Raw genomic sequence first — 22,180 nt, forward strand, 5'->3', positions numbered from 1 at the left:
ATAAATCTGCATTTAACTACTGACTTTTCAAGCTGTCACCTTCAAAAATGTAAACTGGAATACAAGGAGGTGGCTTACATGTTTTCCCAGAATGTGGGTGTCTTCTTCTCAATTTTTTTGTTCACTTATATCACTATGTCACACTGCATTGAAAGGTGCTTTCACCTTGTGGTCTACCACTAGTAGATAGAAGTATTGACAACCCGAATCACGTGGACAGCAAAATTCACAAACAAGGAAAGTGTAGTACAACAAAATTTGAGTCCAATGGCACCTCTAAGACCAACACAGATTTATTCAAGGCATGAGCTTTTGTGTACATGCACACCTCCTCAGAAATTAGTAGAATGCATAAAGTCTGATATATAACTGGAAAGCAAAATCATGACACTCCAGCTCACTTACTTTGGCCATATCATGCGATCCAATTCACTGGAGAAAGCAATTATGCTAGGATTGGTCAGTGGCAAAAGGAAAAAAGGCCAATAAACAACATGATGTTTAGACATGATCAAAATGAACACTGGCCACAGCATCATACAACTAAATGAAGTGATCATAGATTGAAAGATGTGGTGACAGCTGTGCTGGATCACCAACAGTCAGACATGACTGAATGGTGAACTGAAAACTACATCACAGTAGTTTTGCCATATTTCCTTCAAGCCTGTAGTACCTTTTGATCAGGTAGTATATACCATTGTACTATTTCTGGTCATCATGAAAAAAATTATCAATGCAATGGCTTTTTGCACTGCAACAACCTATAGGAAACTTATCAAACTGGAGTCGGAAGCATTGCTTGTCAAAGTCCAGCAACTTACTCTGTTTTTTTCTATGAGTTTGTGCAGGCTGATGGTCATAATTGCCCATGACTACTTCAGAATATAAAATACCGTAGCCATCCACCCAAAGTCATGACTGAATGCTGAGGATGTATATAAAAAATGTGGTTTATTTTCAGTTCATTTCAGAATTTCTTTTATAATTATTGCTGTTGTCACTAATGAAATTGTTGCAGTTTCCATTAATTTCCACCTTTTTTGCTCCCATCCAGTTGGTATGAATGTTTCAAAAGTGTTACCCTATGCCAAGTGATTTTCCATGCCAAATTGTCAGAAAGTGATTGAAATTCCCAATTTATATGCCGTTCAAAGTCTCACTTGCACAGTGGGCCCAGGTAGACATAAGAACAGTGGTATGTGAATGTGTGTGTGTGTATGTGTCCCCTTGCTGGGATTTTCTAGCAGTACAGGAAGGTGGGTGGGATCTGTTTTTGAAACTAAATTGGAGAGTGCAGGTAAAAGGAATTAAATTCTGTTCCTTCCTATTCCATTTCCATTGGGGATCCAGCCCCCCCCTTTATTCAAATCTAGAAAATGAAAAAAGTTGGGAGAAAATAGGTGCAAGAAATAGACAAAGGGAATGTGAAGTTCACACATATGCTCCGATTTAATTTTAAATACATTTAAAAATATTTAAAGTACATTATTTATATTCAAATAGTGCATTGCCTGTCACTTTCCCTTCACCACCTCTCAAGGTGAAGCAGGGGAAGGTGTATCAGCCAAAGGTCACAGTTGCTTTGAAATGAAATGAAAGGCATTGAGAGTTTTCAGAAATATCATTGTGATTGATTTCTCACAAAGATATCACAACCTTTCTTATCATCTGGTTTGAACCCACCATTCATTGTATGGAGGAAACAAATTGCTTCTGACCCCTTGTATCTTTCTCTACAGCAACTTCCAGAATTCTTGCAAGAGATTACGAGACCTCAGTGCACTGAAAAAACAAACAAAAACAAAACAGCATTAGGCTACCTACTGGAATGATCCTGTTTGGCCTGAGTTGTTGCTAATTACTTTAGCTGGAAGATGCCCTTTTCTATTAAAATTTCTGTTGAGTTCCCCCACCCTCAATGACATCTCTTCTTTCATGAAACTCTGAAAATTAGACAACCAGGTTCTAATGGTCATATAGAGACCCAGAGATAAGCAAAAGTCAAGGTAGTTAGGAATTTAAAGACAAAGCAACATTTTCCAGAGTCTAAGCTTTGATGAGTCAAAGCTCATTTCATCAGATGCCAGCTACCTATCATTATTTCTAATAATCAGATTCAGTAAATTCAAGAACATCGTTTTCACCTGAATGTTTAATTAATATTCATCCTTACCATATTGAAGATTTTGCAGACGTCAGTTATGCTGCATCAGTATAAAGGGCCTTTGCAAAACCCATAGGGAAGGAAGTGTCCCAAGATATTCTAGTCCTTTTAATGGGGCAACAGCATAGAAAGACTGGCCATGATGGTTTTTAAGTGAGGTAGTTCATCAAGGGAAACATCTGGATTAATGAAATGGAATTATGCTCAGGGTTGTCTCTGATATATATAGAGTTATTTTTTAAGCTTCACACTCTCATGATGAAATTTGTCTTACCTGCTTCTAAAGTTGACTTCAGATTTTAAGCCTCCAAGCCATTCAAACCAAACCTTTAATGGTCTGGCTTGGACCTTCCAATGAAGTCTCCTATTATGTTCTTGAAGAGTTTTTTTACAAGCTACTCAAGCTGTATGGATACAAAATATCACATCGCTAGATACTCGTTAAACTTCTCAAGCTCTGGTAAGCATCCCTTGATAGCAACACATTGCAGAATTGCCCTATTCCAGATCTTTTATCTTTGTTGCCATTGTCTCCCAATGAACAGCTATCTGATGTGAAAATTGTATTCAAATGAGCGAGCTCTGTCAGTTTACTGTTATCCATCCTGTGAATAGTTTGCCTCCCATTTGGTCAACATTTGGCATGATTAGAATTATAAAAACAGGTGATTCATGTGTTGAGGTCATCAAGAAGCAATGTCACTTACCAGTCACGTAATGTTTTGCACTTATCCTAATGCCACAGCATTTTTAGAAGCTGGCATGGATCACTGAAACTGGTGCCATTTGGAGACAGGATGAGTTATGGAAACAAAGAGCTAGCTTGAGCCATCATAACTGAAGGACTGCCAACATCCACATGAACCTACCTGACCACTCCAGACATGTGGGTGCCCCCACCATCTGAGGCTAGATAGGTGGCAACCTAAGAAGGGCCTGTGTGGTTATGGCATCGAAACCTTGGAATTCCTGCCCCATATATGTTTCCTTCTATCATTGCCTTCCTACAGCAGGTGAATTTTGTTTTGTTTGGCAAGGTATTCCTCTACTAACTCTTATTAACCCTCCCTGTTTTGGTTTTTTAAATGAGCTTCTGTATTTGTATGTTTTGTTTTATTATTTAAAATATTTTATATGCCTTTGTATTTAAATGCTTTTTAATGTTTAAAATGCTTTAACATTTGAGATATGCTAATGTTCAGGATCTTGAGTTGGGTGGGAAAGTGGCATAGACATGTCTAGAATAAATAAATAATATACTTTTTAATTCATGTATATAAATAAGGGAAATGTATGATAAAGAGGTAGAGTGGCTAGATAGTGGCATGAAGCCACAGCATTTTCAGCAGCTGGGACAGATCCCTGAAACCAGTGCCATTCAGAGACAGGATGAGCTATGGAGACATCACAAGACTCTATTTTGAAGTATCTCTACTCTTCAGAGGGAGTCGATTACAAGGAGGGTCTGTTCCCAGAAGTAATGTAACACTTCTGAAAATGGGTGTCTGTTGCTTAGTACTAAAGAAAGATAGATGAGAGAAACAATAAAAGAAAAGAGAGAAGGGACTTATCCAATCAGGCTCACAGACATTGCTTTAATAAGTAGGTACAACCAACATCAGAACTGTTTATAATTTCCCAAAGATTTCAATAGGAACCTGTTGGCTATTCACATTTGCATATTCCTAAGCTACTTAGCTCTTTAAGGACAAAGATAACAAAACTGTACATATTATCCAAGCTTTCAAGACATGAAAGACGTATTCTTCAAGCCTGGGATGCTGCTAAAACAGCACTTCTAAGAAGTGAGCCTAAGAAGTGTAGTTAAGAATCGTAGCTTTCATTGTATCCTACATATGAAAAATGGAAGGCTTTGAGGTGTTAAAACTTTGTGCTACTGACTTCCCTTTTTTTTATTTCCTTCCTTATAAAGGTATCGTTAATAACACACTGATCTCTCTCCGTTTGTTCTATCTCAGAAGACACTCCCCAAACTAATTTTGAGGAACGCTAGTATTTACTTTCTTTTACACAATCATTTTCTCCCACAAGACACCTGCCAAGGAAGCAAATTGGGGAGGAAATTTGTTTACATAAACATGCTTAAACAGAAACAGGAAAAAAATAGAAGCAGGGGAAACCCATGTGATAGGAAAAAAATTAGAAATGGTGAAATAGGAGCAGCAGCCAGCCTTCAGAAGAGGGCATGAGTGCATGAGTGCTTTTGAAATAAGTCTGAAAGCCCGCACAGATTGAAGATTAGAAATTAGAGACCTCATTGGGAGAAAACCCTTTCTAAGGTATCATTAAACCAAGTTTCAAGCAAGATAGAACCACTGCAGAACCAAGATGATGTTAGGATGTGTCTTTTATGTGTATGTGTGTGCGGGGGGAGATCAAAATAAATATGGAATGTGGGCATCAGTGTTTCAACAAAATAGTTGACATCAACTGGCTTGTGCTCATGAAAAAGCCACTGGGGTTTATGTTAATGTATTTTACCTTTGCAGTCACACTGCAAAAAGGACCTCGCCATTAAAAAAAAATATTCAAAGCAGGAAATGAAGAGGTGAGGTGATATAGAAATAGGGTGCGAGGGTGGTACAAAACTACAGACACTATTACCCCATATGGGCTTGCCTCTGGTTGCTCACTGGTTTTTCAGCAATAGGATGCACGACTGAGGGTGGTAAATCCAGTTCTGGCGATTTCCCGCATCGCAAATTAAAAATGGCCAAACCTCGACCCAGTTCCTTGACAGCCTCGGGATGCAGGTAATGTCATGTGGAGGGGACTCTAAAAGCCACCACCATTCAAAGGCTGTCCAGGCGCAAATTTCTAGTTTGGAAATGGTCATAGGATAGGTGAGTACTAGAAGGAAGAGTGTCAGCCAGGGATTTTAATGCTTATGGTCAACCTCCAGAAAGACTATTGGAACACTATTATGGAGTGATTACATTGTTTCATATCTTCATGTAACAGATAGTCCTGTGTGTTTTCTGGAGGTGGGAAATAAGCTGGGAAGGGAGGAGCAATTAACCATCCTTCTCCCAATCATACAAGGACCTGAGCACTTTGATTTTAAGCCAAGTCATACACAAAACGATTTTTTGGGCTTCAGGGACCATGTTTAGCATCTCAGAAATTAATTCAGACAGAAATGAAGTCCAAATGAACATGAATCCCCAAAAGGAGAGGGGAAAATGCTGCATCATTATGGCATTTCTCCATAGCAATGTGAGTGTTAATTTTTTACTAAAATGCAACTGTGTTGTGGCATTACAATGCAGAAGTGCCTTATATATAAATTTCAGGGCTGGGGGGGGGGGTGTTCAGTCCACGTGAGAACTGCTGTGATTGCTGTGATTGACAAGCCAAGGAGTGGAGGGAGGTTCATTTTGCTTTTCCTTGCAGCCTCAACAGGAGACAAAAGGCCACAATGGGGCACAGGCAAAATGCAGGAGGGGTCTCCCATGAGAGCTACAAATGTGAGGTTTATCATCCCACATTTGCAAGCAGGAAGCCACTCACATTTTACTCCTCCATGTAGAAACAATCTATGTAGCCTCCTATTCCAACAGTAGCAAGGGAATTAAAAAAAAACCCTTCAGGATATGGATAAACAAAATATAAATGTTATTGCTCTGGCCCCAGGAACAAGGTCATATGGCTGGGTAGAAAGGGACTGGCTGGATAGGAAGGGTCTGTCCCTATCTACGGGACCATCTACTCTCCTATGGCCTGTGCAGGGCACTTTGCTGTCTAGGTAAAAACCTACTGGTGATCCCTGGACCATGAGAGGTATGCCTGGCCTTGACTAAGACCAGGGCCTTTTTGGTCCTGGCCCTGACCTGGTGGAATGGGATCCTGCAGAGCTGAGGGCCCTGTTGGAGCTTTCCCAGTTCTGCAGGTGCTGCAAGACAGAGCTATTCCATCTGGTCTTTGGGTGATGCCAAGACAATTAGACCAAGCCCCCCCCCCCAAAAAAAAATTGGCTAGAAAATCTGCTACTTCCCAATTACCATCTGAAGAAGAGTTGGTTCTTATATGCTGCATTTCTCTACCAGAAGGAGTCTCAAAGCACCTTACAATCACTTCCCCCTTCCTCTCCCCACAACAGACACCCTGTGAGGTTGGTGAGGCTGGGAGAGGCTTTATAAAGAACAGCTTTATCAGTGTTGTGGTCACCCAGCTGGCTGCATGTGAGGGAGTAGGTAATCAAACCTAGCTCACCAGATTAGAAGTCCAGGCTCCTAACCCCTACACCAAGCTGGCTCTCTTACCCCAAAGGCAGAGGGTTTGGGGGAGTTGCAGAGTAGGGGGGTATTTTCCCCACCAGGGAGGAATAATTTTATTTTACAAGAGTTTTATTGTGGGGGGTTTAAATGTGTGACCCACCATGAGCCAGTTTGGCTGGGAGTGGTAGGCTATAAATGAAACAAACAAACATCTCTTGTTTGTATATTGTTTAGTATATTGTTTCTGATCATGGAGGCTGTACTTATCTCTTATGGATAACAGCTGTAGATAGACCAAGTCACCACACATATCTTTTTAAGACCATTTTTTTAAAAAAACAAAAGCAATTACTATCTCTCATGACAGTGAATTCCATACAATGATTTTTAAAAGGTGCCGATTTCTATATCACTTCGTGCTCCCTACAGTGTCTCTCTCTCCCCAAAAACTAAGGGATAAAACTAACAGCTAATGAATATTAAGAATAATGAGTGCTCAGTCTTTTAGGGGGTCTCCAAACTGAAGCCACAGGTGCAGTATATCTGGTAGGCACCTTCAAGCTTATCCCAGATGGAAAAAAATTCCAGGACAGGACTGGAACCTTCGGTTCTATCTCTCCTGACACTGAACAGACCTGATTATACAGGAGAATCAAATATTCCCATGAACCAAATGAACTTTTAAAAAGAATACTAAGTAGCTGGGCTATTGTGAGGGGAATTGTCACAAGCACTTACACAAGGTAAAATTAGAGCATATGATGCATTGTGATCTGCATGCCACAGTAACTTTGGATGGCAATGCTACAGTAAATGCCTTTGAAGCCTATAAACCATAAAATTTTAATCATTAACAATCTCCTGGGGAATCTTGTGATAATACCTATAGGACAACTTACAGCTTTTCTGTCAAAAGTAGGAGAGACTCTATAATAGCATGGTGTGAACCCTGTTGATCTCTCATTTCAAGCACTTCAATGGCCAAAGCCGAACTTTTAAACATTATTATTAAGCACACCAATGCTTGCAATTAGACTACCATATGTTATGAATGAATCACTGTTGTCAGATTGATTCTTTTTTAACCATTTAGGGCAGGGGTAGTCAAACTGCGGCCCTCCAGATGTCCATGGACTACAATCCCCATGAGCCCCTGCCAGTGTTCACTTGTAGTCCAGGGACATCTGGAGGGCCACAGTTTGACTTAGGGAATCCTTGTCCCAGAATTTCCTTCTTGGTTGATTCTGCCTCTGAAGAATCATATATTTTCCCAAGAAATAATTAGTGATTAGAGAATTAGTCTTATAACTGTAAATAGAAAATTAAAGAGCTGGTTACTGCCAATGAGCAGCTACAGTGTAGCAGTAACAACAACAACAAAAGCAACAACAATGGTAATAATGGATGGTAATCTCATTATGTGAGTGCTTTTAAATAAATGCTAGCCTTTAAGTGCCAGCTGTCATTTTCTGCCTGGCCTGTCTTCTTACCGCTAACCTTTCAATCACCTCTGCTTGTCTTCCCAACTTGTCCTATTATGCAGTAACAAGCTGAGTCATTGTTTCAAGCAGGGGGTGACATGTTAATAGCTTAATAATAGTATAATTTCACAAATAATAATATGCTGTCACACTGTCTGAAGCACAATGTTTACAGGAGAAGTGGTAATGTATGATGACAGTAATTTGAATAAAAATGAATTTACTGCTCTTGTCTCATTTGCAGTAAATTTTCGCATCTTTCATGCACAACTGGTGCTCCATGACCTCTTTCATTATTGTGTTCTCAGTGGCTGCGGCTTGCTTTAAAATGAAAGGCAGACAAATGAAACAGAAACCTGCGGCTTAACAAACTGGATTCCAGGAAAGAAATAAAAAAGTCCACACTGTGGCTTTTGGAAAGGAAGGGGGTGGGGAGGGGAGAATCTCACTTCATTTGTTTACTAAGATGATGTTTTCAGGCTGGCTGTTTAATTAGTACACTCTGGAGGTGCCGCTGGAGAAGGCACGAGCTGATATGATTATGTATTGACAATTTACAAAATTATCCTCATAAAAACATAAATGGGAAAAATATTCCACACATGGAGAGGAACATTTGATGTGACTTTAAAGTTTGGGCTACAAAAAACAAACAAACAATTTTTAATGTTCCTGGTATTAGTAGACATGTGGGCATTTAATTTCAGGCTTCTCATTTGGCAGAAGTGGCACATCAAAATCTAGTCTCTTGATTAGATTTAGTTTATTTTCAATGCTCATATAAGTTAGATGAACTTCAAAATGCTCCCTAACTTGGGAGAAAAGTGGAGTTAATGGGGAAAAAGTAGATCTTGATACCCCACGGTTTCAAAATTCTAGCCATTGGTTACTGATAAGCCTTATAATGAGAAATAAATATTAAAATTCTTCAATTTCCTGCCAGCCCAAAATTCCGGTGAGAGTTAACTTTTTTTCTTAAAAATTAAAAAAAGTATTATTAAATGATGTTGAGGATTGTATAAAAAGAAGAAAGTTTGAAACTCAGAGACTGACATGTCTGGACTAAATTTAGTTTGATGGAATGAGGGCAGCTAATTGAAATGTCCTTGGTTTTAAAAAAAAAGTGAAAAGGATGAATTTTCTGAAAAGTGCTACCCTTCATACTAGTGCAGATAGAATGACATGTAGAGAATGAGAAGTGATATTTCTGATTGACCTAATTCATCGCTTAAAGATAATTAAGACCATCAGCAACCAACATGTTTCTTTTTTTCTCCACCTTCTTTTATTGTGTGTCACTCCAGAATGCTAAATACCATATTTCACAACCCCGCCATTTGGGCAAGCCAATTAAGTGATGTTAATTGAAGACTGGCCGGGTTGCTTAATGAATATTTCAGGAAGGTGTATGCATTTTTTTTAACTTGTAGGATGTGATTTTGATTTGTAATGTCAGGGAAAGGTTTGATTTTTGCAGGGAGAAAAACTTTGGTTCTAGTTGGGGGAGACAGGAAGGTGGCTGCGATACAACAGCTGCTTTTAATTGTGTTGCTTTTATTTGCAAAACAAACTAGCACTCTGCTGATCACCCTTGATATCCAGGAGAGCACTGAGCTCCTTCCCTGGGTCCTAGGAGATCAATCTGGCCATGCAGACTGCAAGGCTGGGCCTAATTGTTTCTCACTGTCACACATACAGCTTATTTAAACTTCAGTAACCACCAAGGATATCTACAATTGTGGCATTAGCCACAGCAGACAAAAAGAAAAGAGGAGGGGGAACCCTGAAGTGTATATATCTCAACAGAGTTGCCAACTGCCCCAGGGAGAAAACCTGCCCAATAGTAGGATGTAGAAAATGGCACATTTCAATTTAAGCTTAATTTGAAATGGCTCAGCTTGAAGTGAAAGGAAGAAGTCTCCCATGGATTCACTCAGTGCGACTCCCTGTTCTGACTGCAGCTAGGAAAAAGCCTCCTCTGATTTCAACAGCCTCGAGAGGATACTGCTGCTGTAAGATTGCCATCTTTCTCTGGAAAGGCTGTTGTAGTTTTAATGTCTGCATGAAACAAAGGTGGGAGGGACCAAAATATGAGGTGAGTGGAAGAGAGGAAAGAACCCCACCTGGTGCATATCCATTGCTTATTCAAATATGCAAGTGCAAAGGGTGAGAGTAGAATTCCTGTAGAGGAAAACTCCTTTATTTTATTATTATTATTTTTCACTTTATTCCCCACCACTCCCTTGCGGGTTAGTGTCTTAAAACCCCATTTAAAGCCGCATTAAAAGACATAAAAGCATTCCCAACATGGTGGAAAAAGATAAGTAAAAACCCAACTCCCACCCCCACTACTAGCAGGGAGGAGAAGGAGGTCCCAATGATGTTTGCTTCAAGACCCCCGGGGGGGGTAGATTTATCATGCCAATCCTGGCCTCAACCATACACCTGGCAGAAGAGCTCCGTTTTACAGGCCCTGCAGAACGTTGAAAGATCCTGTGGGGCCCTTCTATGAATCTCCCCCAGAGTCATATCTCCTCTTGGCCTCCTGCACAGATATCGTTTGGAGCTGTATAACAGGCAGAAATGTAACTGGTGGAGCTTTCACCCTCTATATACAGCCAGAGAAGCAGCCCCTATAGGATTTTTATTGGTGAAGTAACTTTTAAAGCTTATTTAAACTTCAATGCCCACCAAGGATATCTACAATTGTGGCATTAGCCACAGCAGACAAAAAGGAAAAGAGGAGTGGGAACCCTGAAGTGTATATATCTCAACAGAGTTGCCAACTGCCCCAGGGAGAAAACCTGCCCAATAGTAGGATGTAGATAATGGCACATTTCAATTTAAGCTTAATTTGAAATGGCTCAGCTTGAAGTGAAAGGAAGAAGTCTCCCACGGATTCATTCAATGCAACTCCCTGTTCTGACTGTAGCTAGGTAAAAGGCACATTTCAATGGCTGGATGGAGTTATTGAAGCAGTTGGTGCAAACTTAAATGGACTTTGAGGAACGGTAGAGGACAGGAAGTCCTGGAGGATCATTGTCCATGGGGTCACGATGGGTTGGAGACGACTTCGCACCTAACAACAACTTTTAAAGTCACAGGCAGAAAAGAAAAAGATGGCGGCTTTATCTTTCTAGAGTATAGAATAGGCATTATTTACTTACAAAATTTATATTTTGCCTTTCTGCCCTTTGTTGTTGTTAGGTGCGAAGTCGTGTCCGACCCATCATGACCCCATGGACAATGATCCTCCAGTTCTTCCATTCCTCTACCATTACTCAAAGTTCATTTAAGTTTCTGCCCTTACAACTGCCAAAACAGTTAACATTTAAAAGATATTTGATAAAAGCACATTACAAAACCATTATAATAAAAACACTGCATAAAGCCATTAAGAGCGGCCGTGAATTAACGTGGCTGCCATTGGCGTCCAGGATGGGAAAGGATGGTGCTCTAAGGGAGCACCCGGGACAGGCTATGCTGGCATGACACGGACATGCCGCATCAGGAAAGGGGGAAGCGCATGGGAGAGCCAGCTTGGTATAGTGGTTAGGAGTGTGGACTTCTAATCTGGCGAGCTGGGTTTGATTCTGCACTCCCCCACATGCAGCCAGCTGGGTGACCTTGGGCTCATCACGGCGCTGATAAAACTGTTCTGACTGAGCAGTGATATCAGGGCTCTCTCAGCCTCACCTACCCCACAGGGCGTTTGTTGTGGGGAGAGGAAAGCGAAGGTGACTGTAAGCTGCTTTGAGCCTCCTTAGTGAGAGAAAAGCGGCATATAAGTACCAACTCTTCTTCTTCTTCTTCTTCTACTACTTCTTCTTCTTCTTTATAAGGTGCCATGTGCTTGGCAGATGGCCTCCCCGGACAGCTGAGTGAGCTGCTTCCTACCCTTCCCCCTGCTCTAAAAGGGGTAGTTGGAATGTTCTGTTAAAGGAGATTCTATGTTGGTATGAGTTTTGAATGTTATACAAATTGTCACAGCTGGTGGAGGACAAGGGGATGGAGCTTAACCAGGGAAGGGAAGTTGAGTAGGAATGGTAAGACTTCCCAGATTGGGGAGCCTCAGGAAAAGGCAACAATTCTGCTGGAGGCCGACCAACTGGGAAGGCCCAAATCACCCACAGGAGCTAGTGATCTGGAGTGGGCTGAAGGAAGTCCACTCCTCCTAAAGCATTTAAGGTTACCTTTAGAGGGCACACCCTGCAGCAAGGGATCCCGTGGCCCAGCTGGGATGGGTTACCTAGGGTGCTGCTAGGGTGAAAAAAGGTAGAAGATGGACAGACAAATCTCCCTGGGATAAGAGTTCCAGAGCTTTGATGCCATCTCTGGGAAGACCTTCTCACAGGTTGCCACTTACCTAATCTCAGGAAGCAGAATCACCCAAAGGTCAGGCAGATTCATAAGGGATATAAGGTAGTCTTTCAGTATGTTGATATAAAATAATATAGGGCTTTGAAGATCAGGATAATCTTGAATTGTTCCCAGAGATAATCTGGAAGCCAGTGTGATATGATCCCTATGACCCACTCCAGTCAACAACCTGGCTACAGCATTCTGTACCAACTGAAATTTCCAAGAATACTCTTTAAGAGAATTCTCGGGTGGAGCACATTGCAGCCATTTAATATGGATGTACCACAGGACATGTACCACAGTGGCAAGTTCATTTCTGTTCAGGATAGGATACAGCTGGCTGCACAATTGAAGTTGCTCCCACTAGGCCTGTGTCCAAGAGCACCCCAGACTATGGACTTATTCCTTTAAGGCAAATACAACGCCATCCAGACCGGCACATTAATTGCTGAGTCAGACCTACCACCCACCAAAAGCACTTACTTCTGGGAGGATTTAAGTAACTACAAAGGGCGAGTGTGGTAAACCTCAAATTTCCAATATTTCTGTTCACATTATCAGAATTAATAAACTGAAAAATACCTCACACAGCTAGAGAAGTCTGTATCCTGGCATCATCCAGCCTTGTGAAGGAAAACATGGAGTCCAAGTCAGAATGAATGGGAAAGACTTTATTCACAAAGTGCTGACCAGAATGGGCCCAGTGAGTCCCTAAACATCCCATTTCCACCCAGCCAGAACTGCTCTGCCAGCCTACATTGGGCAGATTTAATGGTGGCAGAAAGGTGTTTTTTCTTTGACACCAGCTTAAAAAATTCTATTTCCTACTGGATTCAGCCCAAGACCATTTCTGCCCTAAGGAGACCCCCAACAGGACTCCCTCCCTGACAACAGGCTCCTACCATGCCTAAACTGACTGTGACAAGTAAACTGAACCCACAGCAACTCAAAACATGAACCAGGCCCCAACATGGGGTGTGTGGGAGGGAAGCAGTTTGGCTGCAGAGTGAGTGCGGGTGAGGCAGAAGTACATAGCACCTACAAAGGCAGCCATGTCCCCTGCCTCCCATGCATGCTGTGCTCGGTGTGCGTGCTTGCACCTGAGATGGTCGCCGTCTTCTCAGATGCCCCCCCACATCACCAATGGTGGCCGCGGTGAGTCACGGCTGCTAACTATCAGTTGCTTATGCAAGAAAACAAAAGAGGTGAATTGTCACACTTTGTGGACATGCTTTCACCTATCTGCATGCTCTCATTTGCCTAACTGGAAGAAGGTAATGAACCTGGGCTAGGTCTCTGCAATTTAACTGAAGTCTAAGCAGGTATATTCAGAAACAAGGCCCCCTATTCTGGGCTTAGTCCCAGAAAAGTATTCTAAGGATTGCAACCTAGCAGGCCCCCTATTTTCTGATAGCTACCTTTTGACTATTTAAATACAAGGGTGTCTAGTTATATTCAAGCATCAATTGGCATGAAAATTAAAAGCACACACTCCCTTTTTACTGCATGAAGAGACCTCATCTGCTGCCAGAGAGCTGCTCATTAGTATTTTGCCAGACTGTAAATGTACTGAAAAGATTTTCTACCATGCTGGTCTGGTGAAAACCTGTTTTATAGTTATTCTGAGTGGCTTTAGATGAACAACAATGTGGTGACTAACATGGAAAAGTCACCATGGGATAATATTTTATGGAGTAGAGGGTCACCCATTTTCCATGTGCTGACATGTCATAGGTGTATAGTGAGATTACAGTGCAGCATGTCCTGTTAAATTTACGCTAGTGGTCATCCTCACATCCTCCGGCAATGAAGTCCTTAAGTTAATTACTTACTACCTGACAAAGTACTTCCTTTTGCTTCGGCTGAACCCACTGCTGCAAATCCATTTCATTGGATGCCCCCCAAGTTCTAGTGTTGGAGAGAACAATGTCTTTCTATTCAATCTGTTCTACCAGTCCTAATTTATAAACCTCTATCACATCCCCTCTTAGATATCTATTTTTTTCTAAATTAAAACCTTCATTTTCCTTATTGGAATAATGAGGAAGTATTTCCTTGTTCAGAAAATGCTCCAACCTCAAATCTCCACCCAAATAATATTTGTTGCCATTTGCTATATGATCTTAACCTTTACTACCAGTTTTGAGATGGTAATCTGGATACAATACTCTAAAAGTGTACATATCCTGGATTTATGAAGAGTTTTCTGATAATACATTCAGTATTCCGTTTGAAGACTCTAGATAGCACTTCACTGCCACACCTTGAAATCTTTTTTTCTCTTCTCTCCCCCACCAAACCTTTCTATGTTTTACTTTTGTACTGATAATTGAGGCCAATAAAAAATTCTAGAGCACTTAAAATTTTGCTTACTATTTTATATTTTCATTGATCCTAATAAACTGTATTACATTACTCTTGTTTATATTTTGTTCTTGGGCTTCTCCATTGCTTTGACTGACTTCTAGTGTATTTCTTGCCACTTTTATGCTGCCTTCACTTTTAGAGGACATGCCATTTAGGATATTTCTAAAGGAGGCACACTAAACTTTGTACTTGCTGGCTGCCAGTCTCAAGAGTTGTTCAGCAACTTTGTCAGTTCTAAGCACTACCAGTTGACTTCCACCAAGTACAAAGCCTACTTCCACCACAGATGGAGCAGTAATGATAACCCACACCATATTTTTTAGAAAAATCAAAAGCTTTTTTAGAACACCTCTATGGTGATGGTAAGGGGGAATAAATTTTGCTTTGATTTGGTAAAAAGGGGAGAGTATTTCTGCTGCAACCCTAAATTTCCATTGAACCTATCACAATACCATAATTTAACAATTAATAAAATCCATATAAATAATATTCTCTTTTTACAAACTTTCCCCGTGGTTTGAAAACACTACACATTTAAGTCACTTGCTATGTAAACTTAAACTAGGAGTAGGATCAGGCCCCTAGAGTATTTTAGTGTTCAGTTACAAGTTAGTGCTTACTCCTAATCACCTTGTTCTCCAAAGGAAATAGATACTGAACAGGAACCATCTGGTAATACATTCTGTACCTCTTAATTACAATGTTTTGAGTGGCACCTAAATAAATTTCATTTACAAGCACATGACTGCTTGTCAAAAGCTTGGTTGATAATTTTATTATTGTAGTATACTTCCCTGCTTAATGACTCAGGTCCACTAAAGTTAAGAATATTTGGTTTAATAAAAAGGAAGGGCTTATTTCTAAAAAAAAAATGAAAAAGGAAGAAGCTGTTCATCCATATGCTGTATTTGTTTTTAAATAAGTGCATAAGTGGTCTTTCAAAAGCAAATTATGTAATAGATTCCTTCACGTAACAGTACAATGCCAAGTATTGTGTATTAGTATATGTGTATATAGTTATATCTATAGACCATAGTCCTGCCTGGCCCAGTAGTCTTTTCACCATGACTGACAGCAGATCTCGACAGTCTCAGACAGATGTCTTTCCCAGCTCTGCTACCTGAGCGATCCTCTAATTGGAGATGTCATGGTCTGAACCTGGCTGACCTCATGCACACAAAGCTCATACTTTGCAACTGCAATACAGCTGCAGTCCAACTGCTCAGACTGGGGAACTTCTGCATGGTGACACCTATATAGAAATTTCCAGCACGGCTAAAGGTGACTAAAAACAAGGCAACCTCTTCCAGAGGCAAGCCTGACAATACTGCTCTGCTATTTGTTACAGTCTTTGGAAAGAAGACTATGTAACTTCTCTGGATGTTTTGTTTCAGTATTGGGGTTGTTTTCATGCAATGACTAATTTGTGAAAGACTTATAGTGCCATCCTAAGTGTGGCTGCACAGCGTGAAATCCTCCTTAGGAGGGCACCACAAGCCTACTGTGTAAGCCAAATCTTTGAACTGGCAGCCTCATGGGTTGGAGTTCCAGATGTTTTGTGTGAATGCCCGTAAAGTTCTCCTATGCTGCGTCAGACCATTGGCTAGTCTAACTTGATAGTATCTGATGTGATATACAGCTCTTTTCTAGATAGTTTCATATTTGCAGCATGATATGCCAGGGACTGATGCTAGAACTTTCTGCAACCACAGAGCAAGTGCTCTTGCCAATAGGTATGGCCTCAACACTGCAGAGGGGCAACTCCCTTCAAGGAGGAGAACATTTTGCCCTCTTTGGTTACAGATCAAAAAAACTTCAAGCATGTTTTGACTAGCAGAAGAGCATATCAAACAGAAGGAAGACATGTACACTCACTTATGGCTTTAACAAAGGCCACAGCTTTATTTGTATATATGTGTTGGCACAGCATGGGCAGAGGGACCTGGGCTTATGGCCTGCCAGCCGCAATTCCTTTTGACCACAGTGGCCCCAGGGAACCACCTGTTTCCACCCCCTGGAACCCAGGTCTCCCTTGCTGCTGGGTCCCTCCAGGGAGGTGTTCCAACTTGGGGTGCCAGAGAGAGGTTCAGACCTTCTCTGGACCCACCCCAGGCCACCAAGCCCTATGAGCTCCTTGCCTTCCCAGTCGGATTGGCATTGCTTGCATCCAGCCATCTCTTTAATGAGGCCCCAATCCTGAGAAGTTTGATACCCTCAATCGAACTCTCCCTAAAACAGGCTCCCCACCCACACTGAAACCACCCCCCAAAGCTGTGACAATTTCAACATTATAGTAGATAACATAACAGAAACTGTACAACTGCTTCTTCATAACCATAACATAACATGGTGGGTTAGAGGAAAGTTGCTGAGTTCAGCTGCTGCAGGAGAAAGAGGCTGGGCTCACACATGTGGCGCCTTATATAAGGTGCTGTGAGCCAGCTCCTTCCTTAGAATCATAGAGTTGGAAGGGGCCATACAGGCCATCTTGTCCAACCCCCTGCTCAACGCAGGATCCACTAGCACTGCATGCTGTAGTGCATCATTCCCCACACCACAGAGGCAACAGAGGAGTGTGCCCTCCTGCCACCCACCTGTCCATCCACCTGTCAATTAGCTGCAGGTGGTCTTGACCACTTTTATACAGGAGAACCCTGCTATGTACAGATGATGTATGTACGCAGGGACCTACAGCTGGTATGACACAACTTTCATTGCCATTTTTCTTTTTGGTACGTATGTGTCTAGTCTAGTCAAACTGCTTTCTTAATAGTGCCTTACACAGAACCTCAAAGTAGCTCAAACAACGATGGATAACAGTCAGTTGGAATAACATGATCCCATAACTAAATGTTTTGTGGTGAGGGGTAGGGATGCCAGGTCTCCTACTGAAGTGGGAGACCTCCTGGGCATCCTTTCTGATGCCTGCCGGTGTCTCAAAGGCTGGTGGCAGAAAATGGGGAGATGATGGGGGTGTTGGCTGTTTAACCAAGAGTTGTATTGACTCTTTCCATCTTTTGGCTGAAAGTGGTTATGTGATGAGAGCACGCCTATTCTCACTCTTCAAATTCTCCTAAGAGGTGCCTGGCATATCTAGGGAGATGGCATGAATATACTTGGGCAGCCTTTGTAAACGTTTTTACAGTTGAGAAACCCCAGAAATCATGCAGAATATGGTTGGGAGGCGTAGCTAGGTACACCCCCACCTGGACCCCCCCTTCCCTTCCCCCCCTCCAGGCCCAACTTTGGCCATTTGGGGAGGAGGCGGGTGAATTGAAATGACTATATATGGCAATACCACCTAATAAATGTTTAACAATTTTTTAAATTGAAAAATTAATAACCACTCAACCACTCAAGAAACCATACCAGGCATCAAGAAACCCTATGGCTTCACAAAACCCTGGTTGAATAAGCCTGCACTAGGGGGAGGGGAGGCCACAGTTGCTAGGATTCTGTTATCCTAAAACTTGAGGCCTATTAGGTGCTGTTCATTGGTGTCATAGGTGGAGTGCATCCATAGGATGGGTTTTGATGCTACGTTGAATTCTTGTTGTAATAGTAGTAGTCCTACACCCCACCATATGTGATCTCTGTCCAGTTATAATGACATGACTTTGAAAAGATGAGCTGTTTAACAGATTGAAGAATAAAAAGTATGCAATAAATGTAAAATGTTGGGGAACGTTTCGTTCCAGTTATTGCTCCCACCTCTGATTTACCTATGCAGTAGTTATCACAGGCATATATCTGTAATACCACACACCATTAGCTATACAAGAAAATGGGGTTTGGTTCTGATCATATTAGTAGTCTTTTGTTGATTTAATTAGTGTACTTGCATTCGTAAGAGGTGGTGCAGGGCATAAGAATGTGCTGTAGGATTCAAAGCTGCATAGGGAAAACTGGGGGAGATAGCAATTAATCAGTGTCTTAATTGTGAAAATGGGAGATTCGTGGGTTACAGCTGTCTGCAAAAGGACTCTGCAGAGTGTTTTGCAGTCTTGGCATTCAAAGAATGGATTATTCTTGGCACGGATTTATTTAAATCTTCCCAAATACCTCATTTTTCTGAACTGAAGGGTGAGTTTTAAGATTGCCAATTGAGAGGTGAGTCTTAAGATTGCCAATGTACTCTGTTTCCTCATCCCTTTGGCTTGCTACAGTAAAGAACTCCTCTCAATTGTGAGAGGTTCTGCAGTTTACATCTCTTCAGTTCTTTAGTCCCAACCCAAAACATTATACCTTTTACAATGGCTATTCACTGGAGAATAAAATGCATTCTGCACATGCTCAGAGGCATGCATTATTTTACACAAGCAAGTGATAATAAGTTAGTCTGCCAATGATTACCCTCTTGGATGAGTTTCTGAATGTGTCGAATGAGGCAGTGGTTCATCTGTTACCAGTTTCCCATGTTGTATTTCTAGGGAAGGTCGTTGAAATGGCTGTCATGGATCAGTTACTAGCATACTTGGATGAGGCTCCAGTCCAGTTGGGCTTCTGACCTGGCCATGTGCAGAGATGGTTTTGGTCACCTTGGTGAACAACCTCCGGCACCAGCTGGATCAAGGTGGGTTGGTGTTGCTGGTGTTACTCGATCTTTCAGCAGCGTTCTTGACCACCACCTCACCAGGGCTGGAATTAGAGAGACAGCATTACAGTGGCTGATCTCCTTCCTCCAGAATTGCAGACTGAGGGTGGCGGCTGTGGGGGAGGAACAATCACAAGGTTACCAACTTCCCTGTGGTTGCCAGTTGAATTCAAGGTATTGTTTTTGGCCTTTAAGGCTGTCCGTGGGCTGGGTCCAGTGCATCTGAGGGACTGCTTGTCTGCCTATACCCCCTGGAGAGAACTCAGCTCTTCAAACACTAATAGGGTGGTAGTCCCTGGCACAAAGGAAGTCCACCTGGAATTGACCAGGGCCAGGGCCTTTGTTGTCCTGGCCTCTGCCTGATGGAATGGGAAAGCCTGTTCTCAGACCAGACCTATGAATATATGCTCAGAAATCCAAGCCCCGACGGAGCTGACTCTACCACAGAGCCTGCAAAACAGCACTCTTCTACTAGGCATTTGGTTGCAGCTAAGGTAGTGAGTATCATCTTGGGCCCTTTCTCAATACCTGGAAACCTCCACATTTGAAGTCTTCCACGGCCAGAGAGAATATCAATCGGACTGAGGATAGTTATTCATGTTGTGAGATGTATTTTATTATATTAAGTTATTTCTTAGTTTTTAATGCTGGTAATTATGTATATTGTGTGTTTTAGATGTTGTAAGCCTCAATGAGCTGGCTTTGCCAGGAATGATAGCTTAGAAATTTAAACAAACAAATAAATAATACAGATATCAAAGTCAAATGGGGCATTTCTTTTTCTGTTCCTTCACCCTTCCAATAAACCATATGCTCCTCATACAAATTTCATGCTACAAAAAGGCAACTCTATAAGGGTATAAATCTCACTTCAGATTTCTGCGTCATATTCTCACTTCTTACTGAAGACATTAAACATGAGAGAAATAAAAAAGAAGCAAATGATGCAGGAAGAAAAGGTGATGGGACAGAGCAGAATAAATGTAACATTGAAGGGATAAAAACTGCATCCACATATCCATTTATATCTATGTAATGAAAAGGACTACAACCTTTTTTCTTCCAAATTGGAAGCTAGGAATTCAGAAGGAGACCACAACATATTTGGGTGGGGACATTGCCTTCATATGTCCCCTAGCTATGAGGCTTATCCATCTCCAAATACCAAGATGATATCTATTTTTAAAGCTGTTTCATTTTTTAAAAGAAATATTCTTCACAGACGAACACATATGACCTTTTTTTTTTAAAAAAAGCAGGGGGACTGTAAGACATCTTTGGAAAGTAACTGGCTAGACTGGAAAGCACTTTATTTACTTAGTATTTATTTATTATATTTATATATTGCTCTCCTCAGAGGTCAGCTAATATAGGACAGTTCAACCACTGACTGCCATTGGATGTGTGGAAGTGGCTGCAGTTAGAGGATAAACCTCGGTCCTAAGTAGACTAGCTTAATGTCAATTGATTGAGTGATAGATTGATTATATTTATATACCACCCTTCCCCTTGCAGCTCAGGTTTACAAGGAATGTGAAAACTATAAGATATATACAATATAGGTTTGGTAACAGTAGCATCATTGGTAACTGAGCTATTACATCAACTGCAACTCCACAGATTAGTCAGTGCAGTATTCCCCATGGTGTACTCAGTGGGCATATCTTGGGGGGGGGAAGCTTTGGGGGCCCAGTAGTTGTTATCAAATCAGTTAACCTCAATCAAATGCCTAGTGGAAGAGCTCCATTTTTGCAGGCCCTGAAGAACTGTGCTAGCTCCGGCAGGGCCCGGATTTCTGAGCATATATTCGTAGTTCAGGTCTGAGAACAGGCTTTCCCATTCATAGTGAATTTCTCTCTCACTTTTATACAATTTTGATGCTACTGTTGTTGAAACAAGGCCCATATCACTGTAGCTCTGCTGAGGAAGAATAGCCTTCTGTTCTTTCACAGAAATCATTGGCAGGAGACAGAGCTGGCTTCCTGAGCCTGTTATCGGGCAATGACATGGATTCTTAGGCCTGGTATCATTAAGTTCTGGCTGACAGGAAGCACTGATTTGGGGCCTTTGTTTTTCTTGCTCAGTAAACATGGGAGTGGGGAGGGAGAGGCATGTTAGATTGTCTTGGATGGAAAAGAGTAATGTGATAGGCACATCCTATGTTGCACTCTTCTAGAACACAAATAACAACATGAGCCATCATATCAGTGGACGAGCTTTGATGGGATAACCCTGCACTACACTGCCAGTCCCAGGTGTGGGAGACACCTGGCAAGAGAGTTCCCCATCATATCTCCTTCTGCCAACCACCAGCTGCCCTGTGTCTCCCCTTCTACTCAACCACTTGCAGGTCCCCCCACTTTCCCTCATTCATAAGCCATCTCTCTGCTTGTGCTCACGGGCAACTGTTCCCAGCAGAACAGACTGCTGCATACTGCTGGCTGGGCTGAAGCTGTGGCTAACAGGATTCCTGCAGTTGTGAACCATCAGTGGGCACCTGTCCATCATAGATGGGAAGCTGAGAGCATGGATACTGGAGTGCTTCAAGCAAATGAACACATGGATCGGGGGGGGGGGGGCTGACAAAAGGCCCTGCCACAAGGCCCAGGCCACACCACAAAGTATGCTAGAGACAGTCCTGATGCAACAGCCTTTTAAAAAGGTTTAGATGAAATTTGGAAAATACATTTCCAGATTTTGGTAGGCCGCCACCACCACCAACGTCAACAACTCATGTTAATTTCTATCCTGCCTTCCGAATCACTATAACAACAGTATAACCAAAATACAGGGTTAAAAATTTTAAAACATTTACAGTTAGACAAATAACATCCCCAGCTAAAATTCCCAGAAAGGGGAATCCTTGGGCAAGGAGTCAATCTTGACTCTCCTCCTCCTCCTCCTCCTCCTCCTCCCAGCGGTGAGGCCAGCTGAGTTTCCACAGTTTCTAGGGTTGCCAGCTCTGGGTTGG

At 41.8% G+C, this 22,180-nt stretch overlaps 1 long non-coding RNA gene across 2 annotated transcripts in view; it reads right to left on the reverse strand.

Annotated features, from left to right (window-relative positions):
* Positions 1 to 1,438: 1,438 nt before the first annotated feature.
* LOC143842654 (uncharacterized) overlaps positions 1,439 to 22,180 on the reverse strand; it is a 38,850-nt gene continuing 18,108 nt past the window's right edge. The window contains exons 2-4 of one of the 2 annotated variants that reach the window (XR_013233255.1): positions 18,969 to 19,253; positions 2,177 to 2,346; positions 1,439 to 1,785 (exon numbers count right to left, since the gene is read on the reverse strand). This is a non-coding gene — a long non-coding RNA (uncharacterized LOC143842654). Of the gene's footprint in view, positions 1,786 to 2,176; positions 2,347 to 12,252; positions 12,432 to 18,968; positions 19,254 to 22,180 lie in introns of those variants that run through there. The other variant, XR_013233254.1, reaches the window with a different exon arrangement.

Source organism: Paroedura picta, chromosome 8, assembly GCF_049243985.1.
Source record: "Paroedura picta isolate Pp20150507F chromosome 8, Ppicta_v3.0, whole genome shotgun sequence".
Taxonomy (NCBI): Eukaryota; Metazoa; Chordata; class Lepidosauria; order Squamata; family Gekkonidae; genus Paroedura; species Paroedura picta.